The 12,209-nt window shown below is 35.2% G+C and overlaps 1 protein-coding gene across 3 annotated transcripts in view; it reads left to right on the forward strand.

Annotated features, from left to right (window-relative positions):
- Positions 1-1,679: 1,679 nt before the first annotated feature.
- LOC127864612 (zinc finger protein 436-like) overlaps positions 1,680-12,209 on the forward strand; it is a 76,947-nt gene continuing 66,417 nt past the window's right edge. Inside the window, exons 1-2 of one of the 3 annotated variants that reach the window (XM_052404394.1) lie at positions 1,681-1,773; positions 8,965-8,987. The gene's annotated coding sequence lies outside the window, so the exon portion shown is untranslated. Of the gene's footprint in view, positions 1,774-8,964; positions 8,988-9,531; positions 9,554-12,209 lie in introns of those variants that run through there. The other 2 variants (XM_052404392.1, XM_052404396.1) reach the window with 2 other exon arrangements.

Genomic DNA, 12,209 nt, shown 5'->3' on the forward strand with positions numbered 1-12,209 from the left:
CCAATGCACAATTATACACTCAAATACACTCAAATATATTAAATAAATCCGTATAGAAACAAATACCTCATACTTATAAACTAGATGCTGTATGGCCGATATTTATATGCTCGAGCAATAATTGATTTAATTGATTTAACACATATTATTAACAGTTATGCAGATTATGCTCAACAGTTTGCTTTAAACAATACATCTAAAGCTCCTTTAATTCCTTTAAAGTTAACTTCATTAACGACTTCAAATGTGATAAAAAGTAATCAAATGCCTATTGATTGTGATAAAACTGTGATATAATTATAATATAATTACAATTAATCTAATTTCTAAAAGATACATAATTATCATAATTAACTTGCGCTCATTTATCCAATGCAAACAAATTATTTTCAATTACCGGTAAGTACCGACGCAATCAGTTATTTCTTACATAGTTAAAAAATTAAGAAATAGTATAGACGCAATCAATGTTTGAATGTAATGTTGGTATGTGTGTGTGTAAAATAAACTTAATCCTGTAAATGTGTAATTACAGATTTAACTAACGAAATAACGAATTTATTTTACAAAAATACCACCAATATCATTCTAAGCTAGAGAAAATAACAGAAGTACATTTAATATATTCTTTTTTTTCTTCTCCTCCCATTCTGAATTTCGAATATGGCCGTTTAGACCAACTGAAAAACTGACTTAGGTGACGTTTTGACCAAAGTTGGGCCGTTTTGACCATTTATGGAGACTTTTGGACCAACTTTTGGGTCGTTTTGACTATGGGACGTTTTGACTTGGGGCCGTTTTGACTGTAAACCAAGTAAAAGAGGCAGGGTACCAGACAAAAAAGTTGGTATATAACAGTTTTTTTTCTGTTAATAATCTCCTCGTAGCGGGTCCGTGGTCTAGTGGTAACACACTGGCTTCACAATCCAGAGATCGCTGGTTCGATCCCCCCGCTGCACCTAACCTACTAACTCGTCTTTCGCATGAGACGTAAAATCGAGGTGCAGTGTACTAGGTGCTATACACCGGGCACTAAAAGACCCAGGGTCACCTCTGGAACGGGGTGTCTCCTGTATCTTGCACTATCCCCCGTAACCAACTAACACGTCTTTCTGGGGGCGATGGCCATATGGGAGACAATCCCGGTGCACTCGTTAAAAAATAATGAAGAAGAAGAAGAAAAATAATCTCCTCTCGGTCCGCAGCTGGAGCATGCGCGTCGCGACCGAGGCGAAAGTCACCCGCAGAGGATCTTCCTAGAGGGAACTTCTGCGAGTGGCTCTGCTAATCCAGCTGAATCCGCTACCCTCGAGCCGGACGTCTTCCACATTGCTGGGATTGCTGTCTTCCCCAAGATGCAGCGGTCGGAGTACAGGCCAACCGCTGTTTATCGTCGGGAGCTCGCTGACCCGGACCTGCCAAAGGTCCCGTCTGTAGGGGGACGGGAATAGTGGGACAGCGAGACCACCAGTGTGGAGGAAATACGGGGCGGACCAGAACAGGCTTCTTTCCTGGGGAGGTATTGAAGCATGCCTGGAACTTCGAGGGGGTGGCCTTATTGAGGGACCCCGGGACAGCGGTACTCAGTACGCTCAACGCACTTCGTTGACTTATATATATAGAGAGTAGCGAAAGATAAGGGGAGGTAACCAATCTATACGGCATTTAAACTCGCTTCGTTTTCAAGTGGTTTGTAACCGTTTCAAAATGGCGGCGAATAATAATTTGTGATAATTTGAATTTGAAAATCGAAATCAGTGTCATAAAAAGAAGGTAAATCTATGAGACAGATCTCTGTTTTCAGTTGTTTGCAATATTGTTTTCATTTATATAAAACTGGGATCTTGGAAACAAGAAAGACACTAACTGTGTGTGTAGGAAGTCGGGAAGACAGAAGCCTAGGAGCACTAGTCATAATCATGAAATTTACTTCCTTCTAGTCTGATCTAACATACTTTTAAAAATAATTGATTTCACATCAAATCTGAACGCTGAAACTCTGTAAAAAACGTTAACGAAAAAATATTACAGTGATTTTTTTTGGTCCAATTGGGAAAAGTACCCGTACCGGTCCAATTGGGAAAAATTCAGTCGTGAAACTTGAAAGCCTGAAAATTGGGGAAAATCGAGTCGTGAAACCCTCAAATTGGGAAATCGGTGTATTTGATTTTCTCCCAAATACTTTAAAATTGATAACTATGTGTTTTCAAGCTGTCAATATTATATTCAAACCATAGAGCTGCATAGGGAAACTAACAAAATGTGGCTAGATTGAACTTAACCGGTACGCAGTTGTTTACCACTTATGACAAAGCGGGGGTTTGGGGCGGTAGCCCCTGATACTAAAAAAATATGTAGGATATAAGGATTATAAGGTGTTGCGTAAGTTGTTATGTGTTAAGGGTTAGGGTTAGGGTGCGCTGTTTGATGTTAAGTGTTGCGTACCGGTAAAGTTCAATCGTCCCCAAAATGTTGCATTTAAAAAAAAAAAAATAAATAAATTGGGAAATTTTTGGACAGCAATTGGGAAATTTGCAGTTTTTTCGTAATTGGGAAAGTTCCGTTTTCTGGTACTTTATAAAGAAGGAAAAAAATCGCAGTATTACTAGTATGTGATGGTGTTACCAGCTTTTACATGATAAAATTATTGAAATCTAATGGCTTTCTTAAAAAAATGCACTATTGAAGTTGATTTCGGGTCCGTCTAAAAAGCGTATATGACTCATATTCGCAAATATGAACGTAACAAGCAAATATGAACGAATATTGGTAATATTGATGTTTTTTCTGCAATGTTCTAATCAACAAATTGAGTACTGTATAATAAAAATATACATATTAATGTGTTGGGTGATGGACATTGAGTGCCACTACCAGTTCATGCCACTGATATTTATGTAGGAGGGCATTGGACGTTTCGTCCCACTAATAATATATAGGTGTGAATAATACTGTATAGGTGCAGCGATTTTCTTTGTCCAATTGGGAAAAGTACCTTTACCGGTCCAATTGGGAAAAATCGGGTCGTGAAAACCTCAAAATTGGGAAAAATCGGGTCGTGAAAACCTCAAATTGGACAATTGGTGTATTTGATTTTTTGCTCCCAAATACTTTTAAATTGATAACCAAGTGTTATCAAGCTGTCAATATTATATAAACCTAGGTTCAAGCTATAGAGCTGCAAAGGGAAACTAACTAAATGTTGCTTTTAAAAAGCCTTTACAGAGCTCCAGATAAGGTTTTGTGAAATTCTTAAATTACTACAAGATTTTCTAAAAGAATTCTTAACTCTGAAATTTTATTTTTAACGTTACTACTAAGTTTTGGAAAATAATTCTTATTTTTTCTTAATGACCTAAACATAAATAATAATGGTTATTTTCATGCAAAAAAAATCAAAATAAACATACTAGCAACTTTATTTATACGAGTTCAACAGTGTCTTTTTAGTATTATGCAATTTTATTTTTCAAATACCTTCATATGCCCAAACTTAGATTGCATGCCTTAGATGAATTTTTACATATTTTACAATTAAAACGGGTCTCCCCTTCAATCTTTTTAACGATTAGCCACGGGACTTGTCCCTTCCACTCGTTCAATGGTTTTTTTTGTGTTTAAGTTTGGACCCGTCGTGTCGCGTTTTTGTTTAGCTATTCCGTTGTGTCGGCAACTGAACATACAACATCGTATAAGATCTTTTCTATAATGTCTTTCTAAACATTAAACTTCGGCTCACTTTGCGTACAATATGTTAAAAGCGTGTTTTTGGACGCTTTGCAGTTTTTTAGGACGCTCTCTGGACGCGGCCATTGTTTTTTGACAGATAGACCGCATACGCTGCTTTTATTGGAAAAAGTGTGCTTTGTTACACAAACCCAATAACCATTCTATATAAGCACCGCAAAGATCTTTAATATGCGAAAAGAACTCAATAAAATCGATACGAACCGATGTAAAAATAATATTCGTAACTTGATTTTGTAATTCTTAATGGTACGACACGATTTAAAAAAAATAAATACGTAACGGACTTGAAAATAATTCGTAATTACGAAAATACGACCCTTATCTGGAGCTCTGCCTTTACCTTTAATTGGGAATTTAAGGACAGCAATTGGCTATATTTTTTTTTTTTCGTAATTGGGAAAGTGCGGGTTACTGGTTCTTTATAAAGAAGGAGGAAAATTGCTGAGGTGTGAATCATAACAGGAAACTTTGGCACCTGTGATTGTAACATCTGTTCAATGTTAAAACACCATCGTTTTATTTAAGATTCTGATTCAAGATTATAAGTATTCTGCGAGTTCAAGATTTATTTTAAATATAATACACGAACAAAATGTTTAAGAGTCAATTTACATGCTTCATATAATACATTTACAATATCTAGATTGATTATATAAATATATACAAACATTTTCAATAATCAATAAAATGTCATAATATTAATTACAAGAAACAAAACAAAAACGAAACAAGATTTACTATACTTTTTGATATTATACATTAACAATATCAAAAGTGGATGGATACATACATTTTAAAATGTTTCAATACACATATACAAAGGCACCGGTAATACCGCAAATTGATAGTTTGTGAGTCGACAGTAAAGCTTTAAGCATAGCTTTTGCTAAAAGTAAAAGACCAACTTCATTTTTATTAGTTCTTTATTGAATAAATTGTATTATTGTTAATTCATGTTATATTATTATTTATGTGTATAGTACATACACATGATGCATAACAAATAACAACACTTTTATATTTATTAAACATAATGAACTATGTATGCATATTTGTATACTAACAATAATTTTATTTTTGTTATTTATAATTAAGAAATAATCGACGGGTAACCGTTGGTTATTGCGGTAATAACCAACGGTATGGAGTTCCGATGCGTAGGAATTAAACCACGAGGGCGTAGCCCGAGTGGTTTGATAACAAGCATCGGAACGACATACCGTTGGTTATTACCACAATAACCAACGGTTACCCGTCGATTATTTTGATTCTAACACGATTTCATTAATAAGTTATCCGCGATTTAAAGTTTATAAATAATTATATTAACCGAACGTCCTCCACTTTTCCGCGAAAATGTGATGTCACCACAACAAATAAAATCAAATGACGTCGTCTTCATTCATAAACAGTGCGCGGACAATCAAAGTGACGTCACTTTAAACAACCATTGGTATATCGGGGTAATAACCAACAGTAGTTTTCCTTCGTGGTAGAATTAAGAAATAATCCACGGGTAACCGTTGGTTATTGCGGTAATAACCAACGGTATGGAGTTCCAATGCGTAGGAATTAAACCACGAGGGGGTAGCCCGACAGGTTTGATAACAAGCATTGGAACGACATACCGTTGGTTATTACCGCAATAATCAACGGTTACCCGTGGATTATTTCGATTCTAAAACGATTTCATTAATAAGTTTTCCGCGATTTAAAGGTTATAAATGAGAATTATATTAACCGAACGTCCTCCACTTTTCCGCGAAAACGTGACGTCACCACAACAATTACAATCAAATGACGTCGTCTTCATTTATAAAATGTGCGCGGAAAATCAAAGTGACGTCACCTTAAACAACCGTTGGTATATCGGGGTAATAACCAACAGTTGTTTTTCTTCTTCGTATATAGAAAACAAGTCACGTGCCGTGGTAGAATTATAATTAGAACACTGTTGTACATTGTAATTTTCCCCATTAATATTCACCCCAATATCATTCACACCTAGACGGCATTATTCACACCTATCCGCCTATATGTTTAACTTATCAGTGGGACGAAACGTCTAGCCCTTTTCAACACAAATATCAGTGGCACGAACTGGTACTGGCACGAAACGTCCATAAACCAATGTGTTAAACCTGTAAACAAAATTAAATAGAGCAATTAACATGTACAACATGTACTAGACATTATCATGTTTCCAACTCTAAAGTCATGTTCGGCAATATGAACATCAGGGCTTTATTTGCTTCTTTGGGACCCGCCGAAAAACAGCCCTTTCCCCTCAGATTTTTTTTTTAACTTTAAACTTTTTAAACTTTAAATACATACATGTAAGTTAACCTGATCCAGTGTAGAAAATATAACATATTGCACAGTGATTTTTTTTGCTGTTTTTTGTTACAGCCTGTGCCATTTGGATTGGGAAAATTAGCGCGATAAACCATGAAATTGGGAAAAATAGCGCGATAAACCATGAAATTGGGAAACATTAAAAATATGATAATAAGAACAGAATTAAAATAATTAAAGAATGTTTGACAGCATTTTTATATTATAAAGTGCTTATTTAATGTGTTCTTACAATGAAGACAATGTTAAGTTAATATCCTTCCACATGCATATTGAACTTGCAATAATCTATATAGATTCTTAAATATACCATTTAATCATAACCTCTTCAACAGTAAGAATTAAATTCAGTATTTTTTAAAAATTAAATATCATATGGAGAAAACATTTACAAATATTTAAAAAAAACGCTTTAGTGGTCTTGCTATGTCAATGATGTATTAAATGGAGTTAAAATAATTTATTTAATTTCTTTACCTTTCAACATCTTGCACTTGACATCCTCCGTTCAAAGCTATTTCAGTAAACTGTAAAGCGTGACAAACATAATAAAGCAGAATATGCAACAGTGTTTTTTTTTATGAAATATTCGGCGTTATTCGGCCCCATTCCCACATCTTTAGAGTATATATTTTTCCCCAAAATATTTTTAAAATTCCCCTCTCGGAAGTGTTATTCAATTTTAATCAATACCTCATTTAAATACGTCTTTCGTTACGAATTTACTACAATTTTCCTGAACTGCATCCGCATGTTTACTTTATTTTAGCCTCTACCGCAAACCGTACGTACAGCGCTTCCACTAGCTTTCAAAAGTTGGAAGTCCTGACTTCCAAGCCTGTAATTTTGGAAGTCCCAGACATAAAGTTGGGAAGTCCCACTTTTATTTCAGAATTTTACTGCGGACATTTTGCCATATCGGATGCCTGTTTTCATATATTTATTTGACAACAAAAGAAAAGGTATTTATTTTTATGAATTTATTTCTATGCATCATTTCAATGTTATTTGCTTCCCATACACATAATAATGCAAAAACAACAACAACAATATTTGGTCAATCTCTCTCTATATATATTATAATAAAAACAAATACAATGAACCAATTTATAGGATGTAAACCTATTGGATCACAAGATGAGGAAATTGGAATATGTATTTAGCAGCAATCTTTTATTATCTTTAGGCATCAAAGTAAGATATGCAATTATTAAAACAACATAATTCACACTACAAGGTATTAAGCAGTCCTTCTCATGCATCAAATACAACACCACCAATGCAATAAATATGATCTTAATATATACATAGGTTTTCAAACATTTCTTTGATAATCATAAAGTCATGAGGTCAACACAATTTTACAGACGTTAATTGCCTGCTCGTGGCTCATATAGCCTTGCCAACCTCCTCTTTTTTCTGCTTCAAGTGTCTGATGGCCTGTTCATATGGGAAGTCTTGGACATCATGACCCATAGCCAGTTTCATCAGAGTGTCCAAGTTGGCAGGAGTCAGTGCTGTGCGCAATTTTACCTTTATTCTGTTCTGCAAACTAAATCCATGCTCACATACAACACTACTCATCGGTATGCACAAGGCAATATTCATGAGCTGGGAGATGAGTGGGTATTCCTCCTTGTGACGTCAAAGGAATACTCTTGAAAATTCCTTGAAGTCCTTCATCTTGTAGGTCCCGCTTATGAGTGGTTTTACGCCACTGAACTCTATGGAGAGTGCCTTGATGTCTATGTCATACTTTGATGCAAGCATTTTTAGATGCTCTGCAGATTCCGACTCAGACACTGTGTCAACAGTCTTGGGTTCCAGCACACCAAAGGCATTCAATATTAGTGTTGTGTCATTTTAATAAACAATCAAATAACGTCGACAATTTAACGAGCACCAATTAAATACTCTTACCATAATTATTAAACAAACTTGTCATCACCTTCCATATAGGGGCCTACATACCTGACACATGTTTAATACATAACCGTGTACCATTATGGCATAAAATTTAGGGGCCTACATACCTGACACATGTTTAATACATTACCGTGTACCATTATGGCATTTAGGGGCCTACATGCTCAACACCTCTATTGTTTTAAGTGACGATAATAAAAACACCAAGACAATTAGACTATTCGATTATACAGTACACTCCACGCGTTTTCCCCAATTTCCCTCCATACTCCGCGGGTTTCGACCTGGAGGGAGATTAAGAAAATCCCGCTATACGCGGCGTTTGCATGATTTTGGACGCGGCGGTTAACGATCGGCAAAACTAATAAGCCGACGCGGCGGCCCTCGGCGTTGGCAACGCGGGGAAAACTCCGCGTTTTACGAGATAACGATCAATTTAATTTTGTTTGACTTCCTGATTTTCAAATAAAATTACATTAATTACAAGTACATACATGTACATGTAGTATAATATTTACAATTAAAAAAAACAACCAAGATAGATCGATCCCGACGTGGTTGTAGAAGTAGTTGTTGTTGTATAGAAAACTCGTTGATTTACGACACACAAAACGTCGTCTTTTAACTAATACTTACCAATTAATATAAACACAGTTTGCAACATTGTTTTTATTTTGATAATTTAATCCAAAGTTTTCATGTTAGCAGGTGATTTTCTATACTGAACATGTATACAAATGACCAAGAACCCTTAAAATCTCGCAAATCTGTGTGAATTGACAGTTTGACGTAATCAAAGAAAAGCTTCTTCCTGTCTAAAGGCATAACTTACTCAAGTGAACACGTTCAACGAATGCATAAGGAATGGTTTTAATTGTCGGAACAAAGTCAATTCTCTGCTCGCTAATGCATTGATTTTCTCTTTGTTTGTAGGGGATTCCATGGATTGCTAAAAGGTGGTAACTATTGACTTGATAATTGCATTTAATATTCACAGTTGTATTCTTGTTGCGTCGACATTCTAAACAATGTTTACCAGTAATTATGGACCAAATCGGCAGAGTGACATTCACACATGTTAATCCCTTTTGTCAAAACACCGCAGACAGCAGTCTACACAATTGGTCAGTAGACAAGCTTTGCGTGTTTTCATAACGTCAAACACTTAAAATCCAGTTCCGCCCAGATGTCTTCTGTAATCAGTTTACAGTACAATTAGTGTTAAAATAATTACTCTACTAAAATACCGTAACGATAAAGATTCGGCGTGTTCGATTTGAAATTATTTTAGAGGAAATATCAACTTATTCGCGATATAATTTCGTTAATAAATACCAAAGAAACTTTTAACCGAAATCAACAAAATTCAATGTTCTCTGCGCTACAAAGTTTGTATCAAAAAATCAATACACGCACGCTTTGCAGGAGTATACATTGTACCTTGACCTTGTACATTGCAGCATAATTTTTGCGCGCTTTTGTCGGGAAATATATACATGATGACTGTATATTGGAAGCATTTGTAAACGTCGTGTTAAAAATTAAAAATCGTAGTGTGTTTCGGATTACTAATTATCATTCTCATTTGGAAATTTTACGGAACATTATTCTTGTGTCATATGTGTTATGATTTAAATATTAATTTGTCAAATGTATTATATTAGACTAATTCATATTGTAGACGTACCTGTGAATTAAAAAACATAATTTTTATTCGTATTAATTTTCTATACAATTATCTTTTTAACCAGGTTTTCCGAAGGAAAAAACTGGTTATTAGATTGGCGAATGCGGGCGGGCTGGCGGGCTGGCTGGCGGGCGGGCGGAACAAGCTTGTCCGGGCCATATCTATGTCGTTCATTGTCAGATTTTAAAATCATTTGGCACATTTGTTCACCATCATTGGACGGTGTGTCGCGCGAAATAATTACGTCGATATCTCCAAGGTCAAGGTCACACTTTGAGTTCAAAGGTCAAAAATGGCCATAAATGAGCTTGTCCTGGCCATAACTATGTCATTCATTGTGAGATTTTAAAATCATTTGGCACATTTGTTCACCATCATGGGACGGTGTGTGGCACGAAAGAATCACGTCAATATCTCCAATGTCAAGGTCGCCACGACTAAAAATAGATTTTAAAAAAAAAAAAACTTACAAAGGGGGTTAATTTTGTTTGTTCATTTCAAAAGTTCAGTTTGAGTTTTCTCCATTTATCAGATTTTTTTTCACAATGAAAACCTGGTTTTGTGACAATTTTTGTGTGCATATTCACTGTGAAGATTTCTAATAAATATTTGTTGTTTTTATCTCAAACGTTGTATTTTGCGTTAATGGACACACACAATAAATTATTCCGTAATAACCATATGATATCCGCAGGGATCATATTTTCCCGCAACATCAATCGGTCTGGATATAAATGGGGAAAAAGTATCTGAAAATTTATGTCCGAAATCATGACAAATTACGTTAAAATATATACCATTGATTTTGCCATTCATGAAGGTGATATAATAAATGTACAAATAAAATTCCATTAGGCATTTTTTTTATTAAACGGAACAAGTTTTCTCAACTGGTTTTAACATTTGCTATTTTATTGTTGTTTCGTGCGCTGTTTTAGCAGACTTTTTCATAAGTCTATACCGATGTTTTAAATTGTTGTCGACTCGATAATAGCTTACAAACATGCACTGAACCAAACAAATGACTGTGCGTAGATTGGCTACTGACAATAACACACCAAATAATTAAGAAATAATAATAGTTTGTTGTCAAATAACCCACGGCCGATAGTTTAGATGCGTAGGGATTTAATCATGAGAGCGAAACATTTGAAACCACGCATCTAATTTTCCGGTCGTGAGTTATTCAACAACAAAGTATAAAGTACACAAATTATTTCGATTCTAACACGGTTTTACTAAAGATTTATACAATGTATATTATTTTCTTGTGTACTATTAATGTGAAGTTTCGCCCATAAAAATAACTTTCGGCTGTTCTGTCGATCAGAACCGCGACTTTCATTCATAATTATATTACCGGATTATTACACTGGTGGAAAATGTATCGGCATGTTTTGTTTAGCTTCAGTGCGTGCTTTCAGACGCGTCTTTTTGGATGCGTCTTTAATCCGCTGTTCACAAGTTTTTGATTCTTGGTCTGACGTGCAATAAACCGGTCCTGACCGGTTTAGAGACTGCAGCGAATGGTTTTTTCACACCTAATCGAGACCATAAGAATGTCATTAGGGTGTGTTAGCAAGTACACGGTGTAATTGATTTCATGACATGGGAATTTTAGCAAACAGACTCGGACCGACTGTTTGGGATTTTCAATCGGTCTTTCATGACCCCAATCGGTCTAGAACAGACAAAACCGAAAAAAATATGATCCCTGGATATCCGTTGTTAATTTGAATGTTATTTATCATTTTCACTGCTCATCTCAAATTTCTTGTCTGCTTGCTGCCATCTCGGACGTGTGTAAAAACAGGCGTTTACACTCGGGATACATCGACTATCGTCGGTATCCTCCGCAATATAGAGAGAGATGTGGATAGCAACGTAAAATTGTATTCGGCTAAATTCGCGAACAATACGTAAGTCAGTTGTCGTTCAACCATGACTCGACAAGCTCAATCGGCACTCGTTCGAAATTATTGCTAAATTACATTGTAATCTTATTGGCTTTATTGGGAAAATTTTGTCTTTTTTTGGGAAATTTTAAACTTTTTTTGCAATTGGGAAGCAGCCGAATATCGGCTGTAATTTTGGGCAAAAAAAATCACTGTTGCATAATTAAATTATCTGTTCCCTTGAATTTGTTTTAAAAACAGTAAAATATGTTAAATTGATTATTTAAGACTTTCCTTATTTTCCCCATAATCCGATGTTTTGCGTGATTTTCCCCCCAAAATCCAGCATTTCGCGCGAGTATTTTTCCCCTCAAAAAAGGCCAGGCCCTTTCCCCAAAATAAGATAAAAACCCCTGAACATTGTTTTAGGTTACACACAGCCAACAATATAAGCACGACAACTCCACAATACAAAATGTCTCAAAAAAACACTTAAATGTTCACTCAATCTTAACAGTATTAATTTAATGTGAAGATTTTTATTCATAGAAGGTTTTCTATATAAAAAATGTTAGAAAACCATTTAAAAACAGCCA

Source organism: Dreissena polymorpha, chromosome 1, assembly GCF_020536995.1.
Source record: "Dreissena polymorpha isolate Duluth1 chromosome 1, UMN_Dpol_1.0, whole genome shotgun sequence".
NCBI classification, from domain to species: Eukaryota; Metazoa; Mollusca; class Bivalvia; order Myida; family Dreissenidae; genus Dreissena; species Dreissena polymorpha.